The sequence below is a fragment of the Bombina bombina genome, chromosome 5 (assembly GCF_027579735.1).
Source record: "Bombina bombina isolate aBomBom1 chromosome 5, aBomBom1.pri, whole genome shotgun sequence".
Lineage (NCBI taxonomy): Eukaryota > Metazoa > Chordata > Amphibia > Anura > Bombinatoridae > Bombina > Bombina bombina.
Window position 1 is genome coordinate 209443608 of NC_069503.1, and position 14636 is coordinate 209458243.

A 14636-nucleotide genomic window follows, 5' to 3' on the forward strand; every position below is an offset into this window, starting at 1 on the left:
CTCAGGCGTCGGTACTTTTTCCGGTCCTTTCCCAGGTGTGCAGAGGGATTAAGAAGCTGCCAGATGATCGGTAGCCAACTATAGGTCTCCTTCTTGACAGCATACCTGGAGCAACAGGGTAGTGAGGATTTATTTACTACTTCCTCACACTGGATTGTATGCATAGGGAGTGAAGCGCGGTTGAAAATAACTCTGTGAGAGAACTGCTCAGTGTTATTAAACACTTAGCGGCGCATTTAACAAGCTCCGTAGCGAGCTTGTGGGCCCGTGTTTCTGGCGAGTCTTCAGACTCACCAGAAACACCAGTTATGAAGCAGCGGTCTAAAGACCGCTGCTCCATAACCTGTCCTCCTGCTCTGAGCAGGCGGATAGGAATCGCCGGAAATCAACCTGATCGAGTATGATCGGGTTGATTGACAGCTCCCTGCTGGTGGCCGATTGGCCGCGAGGCAGCAGGGGGCGGCGTTGCACCAGCAGCTCTTGTGAGCTGCTGGTGCAATGTTAAATGCGGAGAGCGTATTGCTCTCCGCATTTAGCGAGGTCTTGCGGACCTGATCCGCACTGTCGGATCAGGTCTGCAAGACCTTTAATAAATAGGGGCCAATAGGGGCCAGTGAAGCAATTTTTCCTTTTCTAGGATAAGAACAGGATTAATTATGATCTAGTCTGGGTTACCTTATAGACTATATATCTTTTATGCCATATATCTAATAAAGAATTTTCTGGATGAAATCATTTATTATATTTAAGTTAGGGGGGTGTTAAACTTAGGTTTAGACTTAGGTTTACTGGTTAATAAATTTAATATAGTAGCGGCGACGTTGGGGGTGGCAGATTAGGGGTTCATAGGGATAATGTAGGTGTCCGCTGTGTCTGGAGCGCCAGATTAGGGGTTAATAATATAATGCAGGTGTCGGCAATGTCGGGGCGGCAGATTAGGGGTTAATAAGTGTAAGATTAGGGGTGTTTAGACTCGGGGTTCATGTTAGGGTGTTAGGTGTAGACATAAAAAGTATTTCACCATAGGAATCAATGGGGCTGTGTTAGGAGCTGAACGCTGCTTTTTTGCAGCTGAATCTGCCCCATTGTTTCCTATGGGGAAATCGTGCACGAGCACGTTTAGCCAGCTTACCGCTACCGTAAGCAACGCTGGTATTGAGGTGAGATGTGGAGCTAAATTTTGCTCTACGCTCACCTTTTTGAGGCTAACGCCGGGTTTAAAAAAACCTGTAATACCAGCGTTGTCTTAAGGGAGCGTTAAAAAAAAGGCTCATTAGCAACGCACACCTGTTACCGCAAAACTCGTAATCTAGGCGAAAAATTGTTATTCCCAAGTCAAATAAAGATCCTTCCCTACCACAATCTTATAGACCTTTATCAATTATAAATGTGGATTATAAGTATTTAATGAAAATATTATCATATAGATAGAAAATAATAATATCACATTTAATAACTGTGGACCAAACAGGATTTGTTTTGGGTAGATCCTCAGCCACAAATCTAAGGAAAATCTTATATGCAATATAAAAATATGAAATTGGAGGTGGTGGAGAGGGGACTGCCGATCTGCCGGAGAAGGCCTTTGAAAGAATAGAGTGGCCCCATCTTCACCACCTTGGAGAATTTTGGCTTTGATGGAGTCTTTCTGGAATATGTAAAAAATATATATAAATTCTAGAGCATATATCCAAATAAATGGACAGTATTCAGAGACTATTCAGCTACAACAGGGAACCCATCAGGGTTGTCCCCTGTCTCCATTGCTGTTTAATAGTTCTCTAGAAACGTTGTTATCTATTCTAAACCATATTATTCCAGGTATTGAAATTGGGAGACTTAAATTGAAATTGGTTGCTTATGCAGACAATCTATTATTATTTATTAAAGATCCTAAAGAACATTTAAATTATACCTTAAAAATTATAGATAATTATAGTCAATTCTCAGGATATAAGATTAACTTTATAAAATCTCAAATACTCTGGCTAAAAAAACTCAAAAGATCTTGATCTCCTGTTTCTAGAACTATCTGCCCTGATGGAAAATTTGGGTATTAAATTGACTCCAAAACCTCAAATCTTTATAAATTGAATGTGAAAGTAGCTATATTAAAATAAAAAGAAAAAACAAGAGCATGGGTAAATATACCATTATCATTACATGGTAAAATTAAATTAATAAAAATAAAGATACTCCCTGGTTTACTGTATATTTTACAGATGCTCCCATTAAAAATGACTAAATTGGACTTATTTCATATTGAAAAAGCAATGAGATTATTTTTATGGAATAATAAGAAAGCAAGAATAGACGTAAAAAAACTTTATTTATCATATACTAATGGGGGATTAGCACTTCCTAATATAGAATATAATATTGCAATATTAATGAATTATAGTTTTAATCGGCTTTTAGATAAAAAATACATTAACACCTATGAAATTGATCAAGAGAAATTAGGAAATATTAGTTTGGCTTTTATGGTACATAGTAGACCTATAGATTTACTTCATCATGTTAAATCTAGTTTATTATTTTTTGATTTCAACAACGCTTGTTATAGAAGAAATAAAGATACTAACACTAATTATATGATTTCAGGCTATTTACCACTCTGGGGTAACCTTAAGTTTCTGGTAGGACTCCAATTTCCCTTTAATCAATGGTATAAAAAAGGTCTTAAATATATACATCAATGTTATGAAAGTAAAAACAATAAAATCAAAACATTTAGAGAGATTGCTTCGATATATGATATTCCCTCTTCTCAGGAGTTTTATTACTTGCAGACACTGCATTACAATTTTTCCCTTAGTAGAGTAAATCTAGAAGCGTGGATGAACCTCCCCTATTCAGGATCTTTTAAATCTGGCAAAGAAAAGGAAAATTAAATTGTCAGATATTAAGTTATTATACATAAATTGGTAGATAGGGGGATGGGTAAATGTATTACTAAATGGAGCAAAGGTTGCAAGATAGAAATAAATAAACAAAAAAATTGCAATAGTTTAAAATTAGTAGAGAAAACCAAAAATATACACTGATTACAGAGAATCTCAATTTAGAATCACAAGTCAAGATTATTTCTAGCTAGAAGAGTCTCCAAATGGAGACAGGATGTTAAAAATTGTTGTCCTAAATGTTCAATAATAGATCCAGATTTTCTTCATTATATTTGGGCCTGCCCTATGATTGACCAATTTTGGGCTAAGACTTCATACTTTTTATCCAAACTTTGTAATACAAAGATTGTTCTAGACTGTTTGAGTATAGTCTTCCTAGATAAATTGGATTATGGAACAAACCTAAATAACCTAATCATTACTACAATAATATTGGCAAGAAAAAGCATTTTCAAGTTATGGATAGCTAAGAAAGCACCTACTATAAAACACCTTAAATATAATTTGACCCATCAATTAATACTAGAGAGATCTGCTCTCTATTATAATAAAGTAGGAAATAATAAAGGGTTTAAAGAAAAATGGAAACCATTTGTTAGATGGTTAGATCAGTCCCAGCTTTGTAAAGATCTCAATAAAAACTTGATTACATTTATTATGGGAGATAACTAGATATTGACACAATTTTTTTACGTCTTTTTTTTTGTCTTTTGTTTTTCTGTTTCTAATTTTTGAGCTTTTGCTTATTGTTGTTGGTCATTTTTTTGTATCTTCCACTATTGTGTGAGATACATAAATGAAATATAAATGCTGTACTTGATATATTGTTTTATAATTAAAAAAAAAAAAGTCTACTGACCAAGACCTATTTTTCTTTTTAACCCCTTAATGACCACAATGTACCCTGTATGTCACTGGTCGTTAAGGGTTTTTTCAGGACATAATAGCACAAGTCTAGCAAGAACACGCTATTAATTCCCTCCCTCCAGCAGGCTTTGTGGAATAGAGCAGTCTCAACACTGGTGGCAAGACCACGCTATAAAACAATCAAGTCCCAAAAAAAGGCCAGCGACATACAGGGTACGTCGCTGGTCCTTAAGGGGTTAACATCAAAATAGTTACCAAAGGAGAGGTCAGACATGCCAAAACCAACTAAGGATAACAAAAAAGCTGCTGTTAACCAAATAAATGGCATGAAAGTAAAAAATGGAAAAGGAGTGGTTATCGCGCTAGAAATCATGTGTAAAGTGCTGTGAAAGGGCCACAATGTTTTAAATGTTGTGTAAAAAACAATGAGTCAGGGGTTATGAAGCTCTGTTACTATAAATCTCAGATAAATATAGAGATATAAAGTGAGAGCCCCTGTGCTGCTGTCCTATATAAGACCAGCCCTTCAATTGCACATATGTAGGAAGTCTTTTTGTGGAAAGACATTTTCTGTGTTTGGAGTAAGGACTGCGCTCAAGGGGATAGAATCAGAGCAAATGGGAACATAAGCAAATAGAAACAGGGAACAAGGGGAGAAAGGAGAAAAAAATAGAGACTTATAATGTAGTAATTCCAAAATGGAGTCATTCTATGCTCAAATATGAAAACTGCTCACCTATAGTTAATTCTCCATTCTGTTTTTACGGTCCATAATTGAGTATAAAGATACAAACATTTACATCTTTTTTCTGCACTATCCTTAGAAGAATTTTAATTCCAGGAACTAATTATTCCTTTATTTAAATAAACATTTATATATTTTTCTATGAAGGATTGCACCTCCCCTTTTTTTTGTGTGTACTACAGCTACAATATTAGTACACCACACATTGAGTAGGAAATTAAAGAAAAAACACAATTTATGCTTACCTGATAAATTTATTTCTCTTGTGGTGTATCCAGTCCACGGATCATCCATTACTTGTGGGATATTCTCATTCCCAACAGGAAGTTGCAAGAGGACACCCACAGCAGAGCTGTAATATAGCTCCTCCCCTAACTGTCATAGCCAGTCATTCGACCGAAAACAAGCCGAGAAAGGAGGAACCATAGGGTGCAGTGGTTACTGTAGTTTACATTTAAAAATTACCTGCCTTAAAATGACAGGGCGGGCCGTGGACTGGATACACCACAAGAGAAATAAATTTATCAGGTAAGCATAAATTGTGTTTTCTCTTGTAAGGTGTATCCAGTCCACGGATCATCCATTACTTGTGGGATACCAATACCAAAGCTAAAGTACACGGATGAAGGGAGGGACAAGGCAGGTACTTAAATGGAAGGAACCACTGCCTGTAAAACCTTTCTCCCAAATATAGCCTCCGAAGAAGCAAAAGTATCAAATTTGTAAAATTTTGAAAAAGTATGAAGCGAAGACCAAGTCTCCGCCTTACAAATCTGTTCAACAGAAGCCTCATTTTTAAAGGCCCAAGTGGAAGCCACAGCTCTAGTGGAATGAGCTGTAATCCTTTCAGGAGGCTGCTGTCCAGCAGTCTCATAGGCTAAGCAGATTATGCTTCTTAGCCAAAAAGAAAGAGAGGTTGCCGAAGCCTTTTGACCTCTCCTCTGTCCAGAGTAGACTAAAAACAAAGCAGATGTTTGACGAAAATCTTTAGTAGCTTGTAAGTAAAACTTTAAAGCACGGACCACGTCCACATTGTGTAATAGACGTTCCTTCTTCGAAGAAGGATTAGGACACAAGGATGGAACAACAATCTCTTGATTGATATTCTTGTTAGATACCACCTTAGGTAAGAACCCAGGTTTGGTACGCAGGACTACCTTATCCGTATGAAAAATCAGATAAGGAGAATCACATTATAAGGCAGGTAGCTCAGAGACTCTACGAGCCGAGGAAATAGCTACCAAAAAAAAAGAACTTTCCAAGATAAAAGTTTGATATCTATGGAATGAAGAGGTTCAAACGGAACTCCTTGAAGAACCTTAAGAACCAAATTTAAGCTCCATGGTGGAGCAACAGGTTTAAACACAGGCTTGATTCTAACTAAAGCCTGACAAAATGCCTGAACGTCTGGAAAATCTGCCAGACGCTTGTGCAAAAGAATAGACAGAGCAGAAATCTGTCCCTTTAAGGAACTAGCTGACAATCCTTTTTCCAAACCTTCTTGGAGAAAAGATAATATCCTGGGAATCCTAACCTTACTCCATGAGTAACCCTTGGATTCACACCAATAAAGATATTTATGCCATATCTTATGTTAAATTTTCCTGGTGACAGGCTTTCGTGCCTGTATTAAGGTATCAATAACTGACTCGGAGAAGCCACGCTTTGATAAAATCAAGCATTCAATCTCCAGGCAGTCAGCCTCAGAGAAATTAGATTTGGATGGTTGAAAGGACCCTGAAGTAGAAGGTCCTGTCTCAGAGGCAGAGACCATGGTGGAAAGAATGACATGTCCACTAGATCTGCATACCAGGTCCTGCATGGCCACGCAGGTGCTATCAGAATCACTGATGCTCTCTCCTGCTTGATCTTGGCAATCAGTCGAGGGAGCAGAGGAAACAGTGGAAACACATAAGCCAGGTTGAAAGACCAGGGCGCTGCTAGAGCATCTATCAGTGTCGCCTTGGGATCCCTGGACCTGGATCCGTGACGCGAGACACCATGAGATCCAGTTCTGGTTTGCCCCAACGATGAATCAGTTGTGCAAAAACCTCCGGATGGAGTTCCCACTCTCCCGGATAAAAAGTCTGACGACTTAGAAAATCCGCCTCCCAGTTCTCTACACCTGGGATATGGATAGCTGATAGGTGGCAAGAGTGAATCTCTGCCCAGCGAATTATTTTTGAAACTTCTAACATCGCTAGGGAACTTCTTGTTCCCCCTTGATGGTTGATGTAAGCTACAGTCGTGATGTTGTCCGACTGAAATCTGATGTACCTCAGAGTTGCTAACTGAGGCCAAGCCAAGGAGAGACTCCTCCTGAGTCCACGATCCCTGAGCCTTCAGGGAATTCCAGACTGCACCCCAACCTAGAAGGCTGGCATCTGTTACAATTGTCCAATTTGGCCTGCGAAAGGTCATACCTTTGGACAGATGGACCCGAGATAGCCACCAGAGAAGAGAATCCCTGGTCTCTTGGTCCAGATTCAGTTGAGGGGACAAATCTGTGTAATCCCCATTCCACTGACTGAGCATGCATAGTTGCAGCGGTCTGAGATGTAAGCGTGCAAACGGCACTATGTCCATTGCCGCTACCATTAAGCCGATTACTTCCATACACTGAGCCACCGAAGGGCGCGGAATGGAATGAAGAACCGGCAGGAATTTAGAATCTTTGATAATTTAGAATCTTTGATAACCTGGACTCCGTCAGGTAAATTTTCATTTCTACAGAATCTATCAGAGTCCCTAGAAAGGAAACTCTTGTGAGTGGGGATAGAGAACTCTTTTCCTCGTTCACTTTCCACCCATGCGACCTCAGAAATGCCAGTACTACGTCCGTATGAGACATGGCAATTTGGAAGTTTGACGCCTGTATCTGGATGTCGTCTAAATAAGGGGCTACTGCTATGCCCCGCGGCCTTAGGACTGCCAGAAGCGACCCTAGAACCTTTGTAAAGATTCTTGGGGCTGTAGCTAATCCAAAGGGAAGAGCTACAAACTGGTAATGCCTGTCTAGAAAGGCAAACCTGAGAAACCGATGATGATCTTTGTGTATCGGAATGTGAAGATAAGCATCCTTTAGATCCACTGTAGTCATATATTGACCCTCCTGGATCATTAGTAGGATGGTACGAATAGTTTCCATCTTGAATGATGGAACTTTGAGGAATTTGTTTAAGATCTTTAGATCCAAAATTGGTCTGAAGGTTCCCTCTTTTTTAGGAACCGCAAACAGATTTGAGTAAAAACCCTGTCCCTGTTCCTCCTTTGGAACTGGATTGATCACTCCCATAACTAGGAGGTCTCGTACACAGTGTAAGAATGCCTCTCTCTTTATCTGGTTTGCAGATAATTGTGAAAGGTGAAATCTCCCTTTTGGGGGGGAAGCTTTGAAGTCCAGGAGATATCCCTGGGATATAATTTCCAACGCCCAGGGATCCTGAACATCTCTTGCCCACGCCTGGGCGAAGAGTGAAAGTCTGCCCCCTACTAGATCCGTTACCGGATAGGGGGCCGTTCCTTCATGCTGTCTTAGAGGCAGCAGCAGGCTTTTTGGCCTGCTTACCTTTTTTCCAGGTCTGGATTGGTCTCCAGACCGTCTTAGATTGAGCAAAAGTTCCCTCTTGTTTAGCATTAGAGGAAGTTGATGCGCACCTGCCTTGAAGTTTTGAAAAGCACGAAAATTAGACTGTTTGGCCCTAGATTTGGACCTGTCCTGAGGAAGGGCATGACCTTTTCCTCCAGTGATATCAGCAATAATCTCCTTCAAAACAGGCCCGAATATGGTCTGCCCCTTGAAGGGAATGTTAAGTAAGCTTAGATTTTGAAGTCACGTCAGCTGACCATGATCTAAGCCATAGCGCTCTGCGCGCCTGTAAAACCTGTAAAGCCTGTAAAGCCTAGCAAAACCAGAATTCATTAGTTTAGTCAAATGAACAATGGCATCAGAATAAAAGAATTGGATAGCTTAAGTGCTCTAAGTTTGCCAAGTATGTCATCCAATGGAGTCGCTACCTGTAAAGCCTCTTCCAGAGACTCAAACCAGTACGCCGCAGCAGCAGTGACAGGGGCAATGCATGCAAGGGGCTGTAGGATAAAACCTTGTTGAATAAATATTTTCTTAAGGTAACCTCTAATTTTTTATCCATTGGATCTAAAAAAAAAAAGCACAACTGTCCTCGACAGGGATAGTAGAACGCTTTACTAGAGTAGAAACTGCTCCCTCCACCTTAGGGACTGTCTGCCATAAGTCCCGTGTGGTGGCGTCTATTGGAAACATTATTCTAAAAATAGGAGGGGAAGAGAACAGCACACCTGGACTATCGCATTCCTTATTAATAATTTGCAAATGGATGATTAACCCCTTAGTTCAAAAAAACGGATAAAAAAAACGAAATAGACGTTTTTTAACAGTCACAACCAACTGCCACAGCAAGCTGTGGCCCTACCTTCCCCAATAAACGACTTTGGAAAGCCTTTGGGCCCTTTAGAGATGTCCTATAGCATTCAGAGGGCCTTTGAGGGAAGCTGGATGTCACAGTTTGTAATTTTAAGTGCACCAACTGTAACTTTTTATACTACAACAGTGGAAACCTCAGGTTTCTAGTCAAAATTTAAGCCAGCCATGTGGAAAAAACTAGGCCCCAATAAAGTTTTATCATCAAAGCATATATAAAAATGATTAAACATGGGGGGCGGAGTTCGGCCGTGCAGGCAAATGGCCGCAGCGTGAATCAGCTCCGTGCTGGGGAAAAAGACCCAGGACTATATACCTGCAAGAATCGCCTTACAAAGTGGTACACAGGCGCCTAAATATGTGGGGACACTAACCGCTATGGCATGAAGGCAATTTGACATGCGACTTAGCCAAAAACGGACCGTTACTTAGCCGCAAAGGAAAAACGACCGCCGCCATATTGGAAAGGGCCGTGTGCGAGCCATGCGGACGCAGATACCGGAGCCCATCTCAGACTCAGCTCATATATGGAGGTAAGCTGAAACAAATGAACCACAACACATAACGACCGCACAGTGGGATAAAGGGCCATTTATGTTATATACTAGCACCGTCAGAAAAAGAAGTATAACGCCCACAAACTTAAAAGTTACCTCGAACGCATGCATGATTAAATGGGCCTCACTATGATAGGAAAGGAGGGCATAAAGCACCGATCCGAAGACATAAGACCCTGAATAGCATTAACGTAACATGGTGTGGAGTGTACAACCTGCTCTCAGTAAATCATCACAAATGCACACCACATCTGACCGTAAACCTTTAATGGGGCATTACTAACAATTATTAATATCTCCTCCTCCAAACAATAACCCTGGGAAAGGGCATACAGGTCAGCTGAACACTCTCTATTACTTAAGTAAAACATGACGACTAAACGCTTGAATAAAGGGGAGAAGCTCACGAAAAGCCAGACCAACGTGCCAGTTTCTGTGAGCACATTCTTTCAACTGCCAGACACAGCAGCCAACCCTGCACATCAGACTGCAAATACTACTGAGATCCCTCATGATTTATCAAGCGCTGCAGAATTACAGATAGCTACCTCTTATATTACACAACTAAAACAAGACATTGCTAACCTGCCATCAAAAGAGGACTTTGCCTCACTAAAGGCATTAATAACCAAAGAGCTTACCTCCATGAGAACTGACATAAACGCCTTAGGGTGCAGAGTAGAGGAAGTAGAAGACATGCAAACTACCATCTCTGAAATGGTGGGGAGCCTAGATACACATGCCAACGTTCAATCCTCACAAATAGAGACAATGCAAGAAAGAATTGAGGATCTCGAACCGCAGTCGGCGGTCTAACTTAAGAGTAAGGGGTATACCAGAGTCAATAAAAAGCTCTGAACTTAGAGAATATATGCAGAACCTCTTTCACCATCTGATGGGGGACCCAGATATACCTGATATGGAACTGGAAAGAGTACATCGGGCTCTGCGCCCACCTCCACCAACTGGTGCACCCCCTAGGGATGTTATCCTTAAATTTCTGAGATTCACTGACAGGGAGGAAATCTGGTCCAAATCGAGACAACTGAGGAAAATAATGTATCTGGATCATACCCTACAAATTTACCCAGACCTATGCCCAAGCACTCTACAACGTAGAAGAGACGTCCGATTTATCACCACTGCACTACAAGAGAATGATATCAAGTATCGCTGGGGGTTTCCCTTTAGTTTGATGGTATCTAAGGAAGGCCAGATTCACACCTACAGAGGGCCTCAAGACCTGGAGTCCTTCTCTAAGGGCTTGGGCCTGTCAATCCAGCCGCCTCAACTATCTGAGAAGCCTCCTGACAAAACAGCTTCACCACCACATCTCTTGGCAGGGACACAATGGCACAAAGTTGCTTATAAGAAGAGGAAAGACAGACTGAACTCATGATGTATAATTGAAGGACTTAATTATCTCCCAAGGTCCATGGTTGGGTGAGATTGGTGTAAAAATTACTTGTCATGCCTTTATTATCTGTTGTTGTTTATTTTAACTATAGGCATTCATTTGCTTGAACCGCCCACAAGGACAATTCTAGTGACTATACGAAGTAGTTACGTTATATATGTATAGTTTTAACCTGTCATAACCAGGCCATTTCCATTGTGCAAAAATATATGAACCATGTTACTTTTACCCATTTATATCATCCTTTCAATGGATGTTAAATAATTCCACATCTGCCTGGGCCTAAGTACCCGGCTGACCCCACATCCTATTAGGATAACTGTTTTGCCGGAGGGACTATCCCTCAGCCGCTCCGGCGATGTGTTTACATGTTCTAATGTTTACTCGTTAACTTTTGTTTTTGTTGTTGTTACCCTTGATGTTTGTTTTTGTTTTACACATTGTGCTTACATAATCACACATACTCCTTCTAATACCTGCATACTGACTTATATGGTATTGCTTCTCACTCTGACAACTTCTCCCCATTCTCAACAGTTGGACACTAGCCCCACTACCAAACGACAGATCGTGATCATACTGACATATAATGGCTTCCAATAACGCGCAGTTGCACATCATAACAGTTAATGCTAAGGGCCTTAATTCCCCAAACAAAAGAAGTATAGCTATTAAGGATTTTAAAGATAACAAGGGGGATATCATAATGCTGCAGGAAACCCACTTCCTTCACAAGAAAGAACCCAAAACATTTAGTTACAAGTTTGGAGAGGCATACTTCGCATCGAACCATAGTAAAACTAATGGGGTGGGAATCTTAATTAAACGGGGTATACCCTTTACTCTATTTAGCTTAACACGAGATCGAGAGGGCAGATATTTAATCTTGACTGGCAAACTCTATAACACAATAGTCACAATGGCCTGTGTATATGCCCCTAACACCCAGCAGGACAACTTTTTCAAACGCCTTTCGGATGCCATACTTGAGATTAAAAGGGGTCTACTGATACTAGGAGGGGATCTTAATGTCTCCCTCAACACAGCATTAGACACATCAACTGGGTTCTCCTCAACACCAAATCGGGTTCTTTATAGAATCAAACAACATATTAGAGACCTAGCAGTACACGACACCTGGAGGATACATCACCCGGTAGACCGCCAATATACCTTCTTCTCCTTTCCACACTCCCGATTTTCCCGCATAGACTACATCCTTTTAGACGTGTCCTGCTTGTCCATGGCAATAAGGTCAGCGATAATCCCCACAGGCTGGACGGATCACTCTATGGTGACCTGTTCTATTGAATGGCCTTCAGCCCCACACTCCACATTTCTTTGGAAATTAGACAATAATTTATTAGACCACCCACTGTACCAAGAAAAAATAGAGAATCGTCTGCAGGAATACTTTCAACTAAATGTAGCATCCATAGATGACTTTAGACTTATATGGGAGGCACATAAAAGCACACTTAGAGGGGATCTCATCAGCATACAGTCCCATAACCATAAACAACAGTGCACCGCACTACAGACCGCACTGAATAACATTACTATGACTGAGGAGAAACTTAAAAAAACACCGACAGACACAACATTGAAAAAGGATTTACAGACGCAGAGGGAAATAGTTGGCACCCTTTTAGACAGAGATTGCAAACTACTTGCACTCAAACTACAACAAACTTATTATGACAGTGATAACAGATGTAGTAGATTGTTAGCACGCAAATTGAAACGACGGACTCACCGCTCATATATTATGTCTATCAGTGGACCAGGGAAAGGCATGGTATACTCTACCTCTAGCATATCAGAGACATTTCGCACATACTATGAGTCCCTCTACAACTTACCAACTGTTCCCCCTACTGACGCAACTAATATTAACCTCATAGAATCTTTCCTCAAGGACTTTGACATACCACAGATCACCCAGGAACAAAAAGAATCCCTTAATTCCCCCTTCAATATGAGAGAACTCCTATTGGCCATAAAAGACCTACCGACCGGAAAAGCCCCTGGCCCAGACGGCTTCACTAACTACTACTATAAAAAATACAGTAAGATTCTAGCCCCACACATGCTGACCCTCTTTAACTCCATTTCCGGTAAAGAACCATTTCTTAGCAATTCCCTTGCTGCACACATAACACTAATCCCAAAGGAAGGTAAGGACCACTCGAGAGTCGAGAACTATAGACCGATATCACTATTGAACACCGACGTGAAAATATATGCCAAGCTGCTGGCGACCCGGTTGAACGCCTTACTCCCAAATTTAATCCACGCTGACCAGGTGGGCTTCGTTCCCACAAGGGAAGCCAAAGACAACACTGTACGAGCCCTTAATTTGATAGATTATGTTAATAACCGCGGTGTTCCGACTGTGGTAATATCCACGGATGCTGAAAAGGCGTTCGACAGGGTCAACTGGCAATTCCTCCGGGTGGTCCTTATGAGAATGGGCCTCGGCGAGACATTTGTAGATAGGGTATTTGCAATGTACCATTGTCCGACAGCTAGAATCCGGGTAAACGGATCTCTATCAGCCCCATTTGTGATATCTAACGGAACCAGGCAGGGATGTCCGCTGTCCCCGCTCCTGTTTGCCTGCGTAATAGAAATGCTTGCACTTAAGGTTAGACACATGGTAGACATTGAGGGAGTTGAGGTTAGGGGACATCAACATAAGATGCTTCTATATGCAGATGACGTGCTCTTTTTCTTGACGAACCCCAGACAATCTATACCAGGATTATTGAAACAACTAGATGCATTTGGAAAGATTTCAAACTTTCTTATCAACCAGAATAAATCAGAAATCCTAAACATAAACATACCAGAAGGGGATTTAATACCTATCTCACGTATATGTACATTTAAGTGGCAAAAAAGCAAATTGAAATATCTAGGGATATTTTTAACCCCAAAGATTACCCAAATATTCGAGACAAATTTCCTACCACTTCAATCATCAATAGTATCCACCCTGTCTTCCTGGCGTAGAAAACCTCTATCCTGGATAGGCAGGATCAGTGCCATTAAGATGAGTATCCTGCCAAAAATATTATATATCATACAGACACTACCCATAGCCCTTCCACGCACTTTTCTTACGTCCCTGCAAACTAAAATATTTGAATTTATATGGAACAAACGACACGCACGGATCAATAGGAAAGACATGTATCAGACACTAGATAACGGGGGAATGGGGGTACCTGACCTCGTTGCATACTGGAAGGCCACACACTTACAGAGAATAGTGGACTGGTATACTAACTTTAACTTTAAAATCTGGGTTCGCCTCGAACATGACATAGCTGGTACATTGCACTTAGGCACAAGATGCTGGACACCATCAATTAATAGATCACCCCAGATATACGTCGCACACACAGTACAGGAGACCATGCTGATATGGGAAAAGATACTAGTAGAGCACCCCAACATCTCGTCCACTTACTCTCCCCTTACCTCTTTCATCTCTAATAAAGAATTCGCCCCTGGCCTAGTAGCAAAGATAAAAAATGACACACAACCGGACAGGGAATTGATGATGTGCCACCTGGGTACTGAAACTCAGTTGTTCCCTAGAACGGCCCTAACTGAACAAGGCTTTAATTGTTTCAGAGATTGGTATTTTTATATGCAGTGTTACAATTACCTGTCAGGA